This window comes from Myxocyprinus asiaticus, chromosome 14, assembly GCF_019703515.2.
Source record: "Myxocyprinus asiaticus isolate MX2 ecotype Aquarium Trade chromosome 14, UBuf_Myxa_2, whole genome shotgun sequence".
Taxonomy (NCBI): domain Eukaryota; kingdom Metazoa; phylum Chordata; class Actinopteri; order Cypriniformes; family Catostomidae; genus Myxocyprinus; species Myxocyprinus asiaticus.
The window spans coordinates 46,975,639-46,989,775 of record NC_059357.1 but is presented as its reverse complement, the minus strand read 5'-3'; the positions used below and the strand labels follow the sequence as shown (position 1 = coordinate 46,989,775).

General features: G+C 37.2%; 1 pseudogene; it reads right to left on the bottom strand.

Moving 5' to 3' along the window:
- The window catches only part of LOC127452269 (centrosomal protein of 112 kDa-like), a 284,785-nt pseudogene that overhangs the window by 259,298 nt on the left and 11,350 nt on the right, over positions 1 to 14,137 (bottom strand).

The following is a 14,137-nucleotide window of genomic DNA, read 5'->3' as shown; positions in this document are numbered from 1 at the left end:
TATTCAGTGCAGTCTTTCAATTACAAGGTATACAATTAGCATGAATATTAATTACCAAAAAATTTGCATCATGCTGTTCAAAGTAGTTGTATTTGGAGTATAGCATGTCACACCACAGGACATGTCAACTTCCCAAAAGTATTTCAGTGTCGACTACCCACTCATACCTGTAAATATATACTGCTGTGAATAATGTGCTCATGGCCAATGAGTTCATAAATGCCCCAGGTTATGGAGGAGAAACACAGATTTGGGCCCAGTTTGAATGTTTTTTGAATGAGGCTACAGATGGGGGACCTGATCTCAGATGAGTTGAATTCATGAAAATTTTATTTTTATTTTATCTTGATATCATCCTTCTCTGCGTGTTTGACAGGACTGGAGGCCAAGGGTCTGGTCAGAGACTTCTCACTGAACAAATTTCTCTTCCTGTGGAAGACAGAAGACTTAAGATCTCTATTTTCAGATGCGCAGGACAGAAATTAAATTCTCAATCATTACATCAGAAAACATCAGAGCCATGGTGCAGTGCTTAGTGCATGTTGGGCCATGGTACTTGCAAGTCCTGCCTGAGCATGTCCCAATAAGTGATAGACCAATATATATATATACAGGGTTGGGGAGTAATGGAATACATGTAACAGATTACGTATTTAAAATACAAAATATAAGTAACTGTATTCCACTAGTTCCAATTTAAATCATTGGTAATTAGAATACAGTTACATTCAAAAAAGTATTTTGATTACCAAAGAGATTACTTTGCATTTTATTGTCATTTGTTTCATTTAATATTTAGTCCTTTCAGATGGAAAACATTTATCCAAAGTGCATTTGAATAGCAGTGAAACACTTTCTTATGATGTGTTACATTCATACGAGCAGACAGAGAAGTAAGTTTGAAGTAAGTTTGGAGCAGAAGAAATAGAAATAAACCTGTAGTAATCTGTAGTGGAATACATTTCAAAAGTAACCCTCCCAACCCTGTCTAATACACATCTATGGTCCATGGTTCTGCTAGCATTCATTTATATAAAGCAACGGAAGGCTTGACATACACCCATGCACATTGGATGCATTTATTATCTTCCAGCTTCCAGTTCACTTATATTTATGATCTCATTTTATGCCCAGATAATTTCAGTTTGATGAGCAATGCTGAGGCCACCACTGAGAACTTCAAAGGATAAACTCGTCTGACTAGATGTCGCAGAATTGACAGCCATGACATATTTGTTTCACGGGCAAATTAAGAACGTGTTCTTCAGCTAATTATGAATGCTTAACACAAATCTCATCTAATTAAACAAATCCCCTGTTAGTCAAACGATAAAGAGAGGGAGGATGTGATGACAACTTGAAATTCTCAAGTATTTGGGTAGATATACGCCCTGTTTTTCTGTCTTTTTCCCCATGGTTTTTCCTTTGGATTTAAGCTCTAGCCTAAAATAAACATCAAAAACCAGTTTTCAAGTGCGCAGTGTTTTATTTCGCTTTTTTGCTGTCAATCGCGGCTCAATCCTCTGCCTACAATTATCAATGCGCTGGTAGCAATTATGAATGCATTTCATTCACACTAAAAGTTTGTACCTTGCTGGTGGTGGCAGGCACATTCTTTGAGAAATGTATTAAGACAGTTTGTCAGTATTGTGAAGTAGTGCTATGTTATAAAATTACCTATATTATCTTGATACCTCCTTGGTCATGTGATGTTTGCATTTGGATATGAGCATTAGCATCAAGCTAAATTATTAGGTATAAGGTATGCTAAGGCTAAACATTGCAAAAGTATTCTGAGTGGTTGCTATTTCGTGTTGCTATGCGGTTGCTATAGGTGGTGTTACTACAGTTGTTCTGGGTGGTTGCTAGCTGATTGATTTCTGGCATAAGTCAAAAAAGCCCACCCACACGTCTATTCACTGTAAAAACAAATCTTAAATAATTTTAAAGGAAAAAGAATGTAAAAATGCTACTGTAAAAACTGTTAAATGGTATATTATATTTATTGAACAAGATAATTGTAATTTTCTTGTAAAATATTGTAAAAAGTTATTATATATATATATATATATACATACATACTGGCAGCCAAAAGTTTGGAATAATGTACAGATTTTGGTGTTTCGGAAGGAAATTGGTACTTTAATTCACCAAAGTGGCATTCAACTGATCACAAAGTATAGTCAGGACATTACTGGTGTAAAAAACAGCACCATCACTATTTGAAAAAAGTCATTTTTGATCAAATCTAGACAGGCCCCATTTCCAGTAGCCATCACTCCAACACCTTATCCTTGAGTAATCATGCCAAATTGCTAATTTGGTACTAGAAAATCACTTGCCATTATATCAAACACAGCTGAAAGTTATCTGGTTTGTTAAATGAAGCTTAACATTGTCTTTGTGTTTGTTTTGAGTTGCCACAGTATAAATGACAGACATAGAAATATCATCTAGAGTTAATTTAGTCCACTAAATAAATGCGACATTGATATATGTAACTTTAACTATAAAAGTTGTGAAATGATTGATTCATGGTCTATAATTTTTGTTAATGAATGGAGAACAAAAAGGAATGATTAGGACTTCTCACTGTCCTTACAATAAGTAGGAAACTTTTCTTTATTTTTATTTCAATTTGAATAATTATTAAAAAATCAATATTTTTGATCATTAAATTAAATGCAACATTGGTGAACAGAAGCATCAATTTCTTTCATCTTAGTGATTCCAGTCTACATCAAAGAAGAGATCTAAAAGGCTGCAGCAGCTAAATCTGCTGGAAACAGCATGCACACAACACGTGAACACACACACACACACACACACACACACACACACACACTTGTTTGCTTTGAGCTGTGAGATGAGGGTCAGTCATTGTGATTGGCGCTGGGCTGTTAACAGGTGGATGAGGATAATTGAATCAGATGAGAGTGAGGGATCAAAGGGCTTGAGGGGGCAGATCTTGGAGGTGCTGCTGCACCGCATCCTGATTAAAGCCCTGTGCGCTGACCTCCAGCTGCTGATTGCGACCCCAGATTCAGGGACACGTCCTCATACCCTCCACTTACAAGCACAAGCACCTGGCTACAAGGGCAACGCATTCACTGAGGACTTGACTCAAACCTTCAGATCACATGTGACGTCTTTTATTGGCCTTTACCTCTGCAACGGGTGCTGCTGTCAAAGGTTTGACAGAAATATAGACATTCCCTTGTACATAAAAAGTAACCTAAAAACATCATTAAACAAAAAGAAACAAAAAAAGTTCATTTACATGGTATTTGTCAACCACTCATGTACACCTTTAAAAAAAAAAAAAAAATTCATGTTTGCAGTTGTCATTTAATTTAAATGAGAATTTTTACACATGTGGGGTCCATTTTCTTGATCTCACCTGGGGCCCCACAAACCCTCAGGCTGGCGCAAACTGTTATAGGAGGTGACTGCTAGGAAGTTATGATCATAACACACTTCTCCTATAAATCCATATGATATGAGAATCATTCGTGTCAGTAGCACAAATGATGCCACAGTAAACACCACTAATTAGCCAAAACTCATATTGATCAAGCAACAACTGCATAGAGAGAGACGTAAAACTCTTCTTGCAAAAAAAATTAAAATTTAAAAAATAAAAATAAACACACAAGTCATAAATCTATGAGAGTGTGCCAGTGCTCTCAGGTCTGTTAAAGCCAAGCACAACAAACACAGTGTCAGAACAGTCATGTGTGTTTAAATCACATTCATTCATCGCATGTGAACTCGAAGCTGAAGAGAAGTTCAGATCGCCATCAGGTGGACAAACATGGAACTGTCTGTCTGTAAAAACCTTTCATCATATTCTGGGTGAATCTAATAAAGAAAGGTCCAGATCATAATTCACCCCAAATTAAAAAGAAATCAGAAAATATGGTTTGAATTTACAGAAAACAAAGCCAATCTTTAGGACCTCCAAGACTTTTGTCACATGATTTTTTTTATGACAATTAAAGGAATACTCTGGGTTTAACACAAGTTAAGCTCAATCGACAGCATTTGTGGCATAATATTAATTACCAAAATTATAAATAAATAAATAAATAAATAAATAATAATAATAATTATATGTATATATATATTATTTTTATTTTTATTTTTTATTCGTCCCTCATTTATTTAAAAATGAATATAGATATTGTAGGCTATAGAATATGGTAAGGCACTTGCAATGGAAGTGAATGGGGCTATTCCATATACATTAAAATACACATTGTTTCAAAAGTAAAGGCAAAAAACATAAACATTTGATAACTTAAAATGACATTAGTGTGATAAAAACGCTTACTAAACTTATCAGTGTTACATCCAATATTACAACTTTGTTGCCCTGACAACACAAATTTGACCAAACTCAAATCATCTGGAACAAGCATTTTATCACATTAGTCATGTTAATATGTATGTTTGCATCTTGTGCCTATATCTCTGAAACAGTGTGTATTTCAATGTTTATGGACTGGCCCTATTCAATTCCATTTTAAGTTTTACGATTTGTAAAAAAACGAGTTGGAAATATTTTTAGATGTTTTTGTATTTTTACAAATGCTGTCAGTTAAGGTTAACTTGCATTGAACCCGGAATATTCCTTTAAGAATGAAAATTCGTATTAGAGTAATGTGAACAAAAATCTCATTCTCATTTATGTAATACAAAAAATATATATATAATTCTAATTTCTGTAATTTCAGTGATGAAAGTCATCCTGTTTAAACAAAATGTTTTCTTTTATTATTATTATTATTAAAATTAAATATAATGCTAACATGATGTATAGTTACAAATTTACATTAAAACAATTTAAACGATATAGTTTGTATTTTTTTCTGCATTACAACAATGTAAATGGAGGGGGGGCGGGGGGGGGTAATCTGTTTTTTGCATTAAAAGTGCACTCAGTAACTTTTGTCTTTGTGTCATCTTGGACTTACACTGACACCTAGCGGCTTGGATGCAGCATCATTTAAAATCAATAGTTTTCAGTTTCAGATGCCATTGTAGAAATGTAGTATTCACAGTCAGTCATGATTACTTTAATCAATGAGTGAAAGTGTCAAATAACAGGACGGTTACTGAGATTAAGCGAGTAGTATTCGGCTGGTCATGTGATTCTAACATGGCAGCCCCCATGTGTGGACCCTCTCCATGTAGAATAAAACAGATTTTATAAGGTTACTGATATGACTGGAGTCTTCATTTAATGTGAGTGCTCATGATTTCATACATATATTGCAAAATTATAATTCGTGTCTTTAGGAGTTCAACTTTTTAATGTGGAAAAAATTACTGCGTGCACATTTAAATTAGACTTTTGGTCCTTTAAATTGACACTTCGCTAAGATCTGCCCCTTGGTTACCATTGCTCACTCTGACAATCTTTGCAGATCTTCGCTTAGGAATGAATGGGAGATTGCCATGAACGGCGCTTTTGTTGGCTAAATATTCTCATAAATGGAATTGATCATATTCTTACACGGGCTGCAATGAAGAGTGACATTGTAAAGCATATTTATCTGACATTTTTTGTAAAATAAATAAAATTACACAGTGATTTGATTGAAAACTTGAAAAGAGAAAAGTGTCATTTAATAGCGAGTACACACCTGATAACATTAGTGTAAGTGAAAATAACTGCTTATAATGTCTCATAATGCACTCACTATGATGCTGTGAACTCTTTATTTACTATCACCTTCACTAACACCTGAATTAATACATATTCATTAATGTTAAGTTATTAGCTTTATTTTGCCTTGGAGCAAATGATGGTGTCCTTAGTGATTTTATTCATGTTCATTTTGAAATGAGGACTGATACATGCTATTCTAAATATTTATTTAAAGATTTTTTTTATTATTATTATTTATTTATTTTTTATTTTTTAAGAAAGAAAAATTATTGCATGTATCCTCTCTAGGTACCTTGTGTCACTATTACAAGTGACCCGGCAACACACCACTACTTGAGTTTAAGATGAAAAAGCAACCACAATCATTTCCTATCCTTTCTATTTCAACAATGTCAATTAAAACTTCAAACAATGTTCAAAAGCAACCGACTGAATAAAATGAAAAGAAATCAAATCTCACATCATGACATTTGTTTTCACCCATGAAACCCACGAAAGCATAAAATCTGCTGTCTCATGACTGAGAGAAAACATGGCCACATCAGAGAGGTGCAGAGAGCTCACAGCTTTAATCCCATTTAAACGAGAGAGACACGTTAAAGACACAACTGCAATTTTCTCTAAATGCCTTTAATGGTGAAGCATCAGTCCAGGCTTTCCTCTATCTGTGATTGCTGCAATTGAGAGAGAGCTCTTATTTTACAAGGAGCAGTTTAATCTTCTGCTGTCAAGGGTCAGTGGATGCTTTGAGTCACCATTTCAGAACAACACAGACCTGGTTTTGAAAAGTGTCCATTCATGTGACTAAACACAAGCATATGGCCTTTCCTATGATTTTCTCTTGTATAGTTGAGGTCGTAAGGCCCATTCACACCAAAAGTCACACAATAAAATGACGACAATTGCCTATAAACTACTCGTAATGACATTTTCGTTTTGGTCCAATGATGTCTTTTATGCTCTTTGTACTTAAGTTTATTAACAACAGCTCTTTAGGCCCTTTCCCACTGCAATAACTAAAGCCCATTTTAGGTACCTTTTGAGGAACTACTCAGTAATATAGTTCCTCTAAGCCATTTAGAGGGACTTTTTTAGCTCCTACTATGGGGTAGACACGTTTTGGGAGAAGAACAACTGAGGAAGGTGATCCAACCTGTGATTAGTCAACACATATGACGCACAAAGCATTGAAAAACACGGAGAGTTGCCAGCCGCCATAGTCTGAAATCTCAAAAGCTGGTTCCAGACGCATGACACAAAAGCTTACACTGTATTTCACTGGTCATTGAGATTTTCTAAAAGCATAAAAAGAAAACATTTTGTGCTCAGTGTGAAGTGAACCACTGAAATGCTTTACTTAAATTTGAAGAACTGATGCTGTGTAAATTCAGTCTGTGAGAGCTCTGGAGCAGTGGGCTGTGCACATTCTCAGGACATATAAGAGCTGTTTGCTCACAGGGATCCAGGTTTGAGCAAGCCCGGTTCCAGCTTTAAGGTGAGCCAAGTGACAGTTATGGTGGGCCGGAGCTATCTACGCTCCAGAGCGCTTGTGCCGTGATAGCGCCGCTTATTATAACAGGAGTGCTGTAGCTTCCAGCTTCTTCTCTGGCATGTCTTTCACCTGGCACCGCAGAGCGTCCTCCGCACTCACCTATAGGCAGCCTGAGGCACGGGCCGGATGAAACCTATTCAGAGTCCGTTCCGCCAGGGTGGGCCGGACTCGTGATTGGGTGGGCCCGTAGAGGCGGACACAACCAAAGTTGCATTGCTTTAGCTTGAGTCTGTCTACACTGGAAGTGTCATAGCTGCAGGTCACCTCAGACTACTCACTAATACAGACCAATCAGCTACAAGCGATATAAACTTCAGCTAATGAAAAATAGGTGAACTTCTCTGTTTCCTATTTTCAGTGAAATTACATTGTTATAAAAATTTCTGTTTTATGGGCAGAATAATTTTACACAATGGGTCTCATTCATGAAATATGATTTCTGTGTAAATTGTTTGTGAAAACTTTCTTTCATAAATTGTCACATACAATGTAATAAATGTGTTTACATATGGTTAAAAACAAAAGACGATTTAAAGACAGACATTTTTGTTTATGTTGCGCTGACACCTGCCGGCATAGATGCAGCATCACGCAAAAATAAACTTTTTCAGTCAGTGTAGGAATGCACAATTTGCAGTTAGCCATGATTAAATTATTCCATGAGTGAAAGTGTCTTAAACACACAAAATTATCAAGATAAAGTGAGCAGCATTTAGCTGGTCATGTGATCTCAACATGTCGGCCCCCATAAAGCCTTAGGTATAATTCCATTTTGACGTGAACACTCAGCATTTGCGTACAGTTGAACACAAGCCTGCCAAATGTATACTCCATATAACTGTGCGCACATCCACAGACAGTTGGCGCATGCGTGCAACGACTGCAATGAGACACCGGACTATTTATCTTCAAGAGTTTAGACCCATAAAGACATCTTTATTGTCCTTCAGACTCAAGTTATCCAAATGCATGTACCTCCAGACCTCCTCACACACATGCTCTTGATTCGCACATTCATCGTTTTTAATTTGACCTTCATCTCCTGATGTTTAGCAGCGATTACATCTTCTAGCGCTTCTTCCTGACAGCAATGGCTCAAATGTGAGTGTTGCCACCTTGTGGACCAACTAAATAGTGCAGATAACTCCAGGCACATGAGCATTCTGCTAGTTCAAAAATGCGCGGTTATAAAATTGGGCTGCGCGTGTTCAGTGCTCGAGCACTCTGCTGATGACAAGATTTGCATCAAGCGTCTTGATATGGATGATGTTCTTCAAAAATAAAAACAGGGTGTCTGTCAACTGAATGCATGTCCCTGCAATGGTTGCTTCTAGTATCGACAGATCTGTTGATTAGGATGGGAGCAATCAAATTTTGTTGCATCGCCACACACACCCAGTATTAAGAAGCTTTTGTTCCATTCAGTGGGTCACAGAAACATGTTTTGAAGTGTCACTTGTCTTTCTGCGTACTCTTGACATGGGCAATGGGGTGCAGTGAGCAGTCTAACAGGACAGAGACCAGAGAAAGACTCTTGAGATACTTGGCTCAGACTTCTGGGTAGCAGTGATTTTGGGGAATGCTTTAATCATAAGCAAACAGCATTACTAAAGACAAGACAGCCTATCAATGAACTGTAGCACGCAGCGGAGGAGAACTTACACAATGCAATGGTGTTGTAATACGTCGCTGTAGTTCAATGGTTCGGGTATGGAAAAGGAGGAGACGGGGAGCAGTGACACGCTTCAGGTAGGCTTTTATTTTTCTGCCTTCCACACTCTCTGTGTGCATTCTACTCGGTGCATTTCTTATTTCAAACAGTTCAGTGTAACAAAACTCTCAGTCAGCATAAACGTCTTGAACTCCTCAACTTCACAACACTCAAATAAGCCACGCCAGTCACTGCACACTCGTGTCCTTCTCTCTCTGCTCTCTGGTGTGTTTTGGCTGCTATTAAGGCATCTCTCCACTATCACTGTAACAAGAAACAGCTGTTAGAAATCATGTCAACCAGCTTAATGAGCCACACCACTACCTCTCTCCCGCAAACAGACACACTACCACGGCCCCATCACCACAATCACATTAGAAAGAAACTATTCTAAGTATTTTTCTCATCTGACAAAACACTGCATGTGTTCCTGGCAACTGGGACAGGTTCACTGCAGGACAATGTGGATTTATTTTTGTGTTGATTACCACAATATATATATATATATATATATATATATATATATATATATATATATATATACACACAGTTGTGCTCAAAAGTTTGCATACCCTTGGAGAATTGGTAATATATGTACCATTTTTAAAGAAAACATGAGTGAGCAGGCAAAACACATTTCTTTTATTTCTTATGGGATTCATATTCAACTGTAGGTTATAACAGAATGGTACAATCATAAAACAAAACATGGCAACAAAGAAAAAAATGAAATGACCCCTGTTCAAAAGTCTGCATACCCATAGTTCTTAATACTGTGTTTTGCCCCCTTTAGCATCAGTGACAGCGTGCAGTCTTTTGTAATAGTTGTCTATGAGGCCCCAAATTCTTGCAGGTGGGATAGCTGCCCATTCGTCTTGGAAAAATGCCTCCAGGTCATGCAAAGTCTTTGGTCGTCTTGCAAGAACCGCACATTTGAGATCTCCCCAGGGTGCCTCGGTGATATTAAGGTCAGGAGACTGTGATGGCCACTCCAGAACCTTCACCATTTTCTGCTCCAACCACTGGAGGGTCAACTTGGCCTTGTGCTTAGGGTCACTGTCATGCTGGAAAGTCCAAGAGCGTCCCATGCGCAGCTTTCATGCAGAAGAATACAAATTGTCTGCCAGTATTTTCTGATAACATGCTGCATTCATCTTGCCATCAGTTTTCACAAGATTCCCTTTGCCTATAGAGTTCACACCCCCCCCCCCAAAACATCAGTGAGCCACCACCATACTTCACAGTGGGGATGGTATTCTTTTCATTACAGGCCTTGTTGACCCCTCTCCAAACATAGCGCTTATGGTTGTGACCATAAAGCTCTATTTTGGTCTCGTCACTCCAAATTACAGTGTGCCAGAAGCTGTGAGGCGTGTCAAGGTGTTGTCGGGCATATTGTAACCGGGCTTTTTTGTGGCATTGGCACAGTAAAGGCTTTTGGCAACTTCTGGCAACTCGACAATGCAGCTCATTTTTGTTCAAGTATCGTCATATTATGCTCCTTGAAACAACCACGCCATCTTTTTCCAGAGCATTGAGGTTACCTGTGGGTTTTTCTTTGTATCCCAAACAATTCTTCTGGCAGTTGTGGCTGAAATCTTTGGTTTGGTATCAAGAGATCCCCGAATTTTCCACTTCCTAATAAGTGATTGAACAGTGCTGACTGGCATTTTCAAGGCTTTGGATATCTGTTTATATCCTTTTCCATCTTTATAAAGTTCCATTACCTTGTTACGCAGGTCTTTTGACAGTTCTTTTCTGCTCCCCATGGCTCAGTATCTAGCCTGCTCAGTGTATCCACGTGAGAGCTAACACACACATTGACTATTGATACACAGACACTAATTGCAATTTAAAAAGCCACAGGTGTGGGAAATTAACCTTTAATTGCCATTTAAACCTGTGTGTGTCACCTTGTGTGTCTGTAACAAGGCCAAACATTCAAGGGTATGTAAACTTTTGATCAAGTTCATTTGGGTGATTTCTGTTATCATTATGATTTAAAAAGGAGCCAAACAACTATGTGATAATAAATGGCTTCATATGATCACTATGCTTAAATGCCAAAATTTCATAATTTCTGCCAGGGTATGCAAACTTTTGAGCACAACTGTATATATATATATATATATATATATATATATATATATATATATATATATATATACAGTGGTGTGAAAAAGTGTTTGCCCCCTTCCTGATTTCTTATTTTTTTGCATGGTTGTCACACTTAAATGTTTCAGATCATCAAACAAGTTTAAATATTAGTCAAAGATAACACAAGTAAACACAAAATGCAGTTTTTAAATGAAGGTTGTTATTATTAAGGGAAAACAAAATCCAAACCTACATGGCCCTGTGTGAAAAAGTGATTGCCCCCTAAACCTAATAACTGGTTGGGCCACCCTAAGCAGCAACAACTGCAACCAAGCGTTTGCGATAACTTGCAATGAGTCTTTACAGCGCTGTGGAGGAATTTTGGCCCACTCATCTTTGCAGAATTGTTGTAATTCAGCCACATTGGAGGGTTTTCGAGCATGAACTGCCTTTTTAAGGTCATGTCACAGCATCTCAATAGGATTCAGGTCAGGACTTTGACTAGGCCACTCCAAAGTCTTCATTTTGTTTTTCTTCAGCCATTCAGAGGTGGACTTGCTGGTGTGTTTTGGATCATTGTCCTGCTGCAGAACCCAAGTTCGCTTCAGCTTGAGGTCACGAACAGATGGCCGGACATTCTCCTTCAGGATCTTTTGGTAGACAGCAGAATTCATGGTTCCATTTATCACAGCAAGTCTTCCAGGTCCTGAAGCAGCAAAACAGCCCCAGACCATCACACTACCACCACCATATTTTACTGTTGGTATGATGTTCTTTTTCTGAAATGCGGTGTTACTTTTACGCCAGATGTAATGGGACACACGCCTTCCAAAAAGTTCAACTTTTGTCTCGTCAGTCCACAGAGTATTTTCCCAAAAGTCTTGGGGATCATCAAGATGTTTTCTGGCAAAAATGAGACAAGCCTTAATGTTCTTTTTGCTCAGCAGTGGTTTTCGTCTTGGAACTCTGCCATGCAGGCCATTTTTGCCCAGTCTCTTTCTTATGGTGGAGTCATGAACACTGACCTTAACTGAGGCAAGTGAGGCCTGCAGTTCTTTGGATGTTGTTGTGGGATCTTTTGTGACCTCTTGGATGAGTCGTCGCTGCGCTCTTGGGGTAATTTTGGTCGGCCGGCCACTCCTGGGAAGGTTCACCACTGTTCCATGTTTTCGCCATTTGTGGATAATGGCTCTCACTGTGGTTCTCTGGAGTCCCAAAGCTTTAGAAATGGCTTTATAACCTTTTCCAGACTGATAGATCTCAGTTACTTTGTTTCTCATTTGTTCCTGAATTTCTTTGGATCTTGGCATGATGTCTAGCTTTTGAAGATCTTTTGGTCTACTTCACTTTGTCAGGCAGGTCCTATTTAAGTGATTTCTTGATTGAGAACAGGTGTGGCAGTAATCAGGCCTGGGTGTGGCTAGAGAAATTGAACTCAGGTGTGATAAACCACAGTTATGTTTTAACAGGTGGGGCAAACACTTTTTCACACAGGGCCATGTAGGTTTGGATTTTGTTTTCCCTTAATAATAACAACCTTCATTTAAAAACTGCATTTTGTGTTTACTTGTGTTATCTTTGACTAATATTTAAACTTGTTTGATGATCTGAAACATTTAAGTGTGACAAACATGCAAAAAAAATAAGAAATCAGGAAGGGGGCAAGCACTTTTTCACACCACTGTATATATATATATATATATATATATATATATATACACTACCGTTCAAAAGTTTAGGGTCACTTACTCATTCTTTCTTTATTTTTATATTTTTCACATTTTAGAATAATAGTAAAGTCATCACAACTACGGAATAATAGAAATGGAAATATGGGAATTATGTTGTGACTAAAAAAATCCTAAGTAAATCAAAACTATGTTATATCTTAGCATCTTCAAAGTGGCCAAATTTGCCTAGATTTTGCAGAAATGTACTCTTGGCATTTTCTTAACCAATTTCTTGAGGTATCACCCTGGGATGCTTTTTAAACAGTATTGAAGGAGTTCCCATCTATGCTGGGCACTTAGTGGCTGCTTTTCTTAATTATTCGGTCCAAGTCATCCATTTCAAAAACTTTTTTTTTTTTTTTTTAAATACAATTTTAGTTTTGTAATTAAATAAATTAATATGTTGCCACAATTATATTTTTGTCTACAATACTAATTTCAAACATTTAAGCATACACCTTCAAATCAAAAAGTTTTAAGATCATGAGAAACAAGAAACTTTTCTTTAAAAAAAAAAGCAAAAATGGAGGTTACAGTGAGGCACTTATAATGGAAGTGAATGTGGCCAATTTTTGGAGGGTTTAAATGCAGAAATGTGAAGCTTATTTGGCTATAAATTTACATAGAAAAGGTTAGTAAGTGATTTTATCACACTGAAATCATATTAACACACATATTTTTTAAGTCTTGTGGCTATACTTTGAAACAGTGAGTATTTTGACATTTACCGATTGGCCCCATTCACTTCCATTGTAAGTGCCTCAATGAAACACAGATTTTTGTTTTTTTTAAAGAAAAGCAGGGGGAGTCGAAATTCATTTTTGTAGTCATCAACATTATGCCACAAATGCCGTCAGCTGAGCTTAATTTGTACTGAACCCGGAATATTCTTTTAACAACTAAGGAGTCAACAATGCAGCAGAAATCAGCAATTGAAGAGGACAAGCAAGCTTGTGGCCGATTAAACACAAGGACTTTATGGATTCCGGTTCCGATTCCAGTTTCTACTACGATTCCTCTTAGCGATTCTTTTAGTTATTTTTAAGGAAGAAATATTTGGAAATGCAAGTCTTATTGTATTTACTGCCCTCAGACTTCTGTAACCAAATAATGAGATAATTTCATATTTTACCAGAACAGATTCTTACAAAAAAAAAGTAATTAAAGGGGTCTCTTTTTTTTTTTTTTTTTAAATAATTTTATTATCTTCCCTGAGGTCCACTGATAATGTTAGTAATTTTTTTTATGCACCAAAACAATCAGAATTTTGTTAAATATGATAATTTTCCACCCTGTCTCTGGCCCTCTGTCTGAAATGCTCAGTTTTGGCCTCAGCATCTCCTTAAAACCTCAACGTAAACATCCACCGTTAT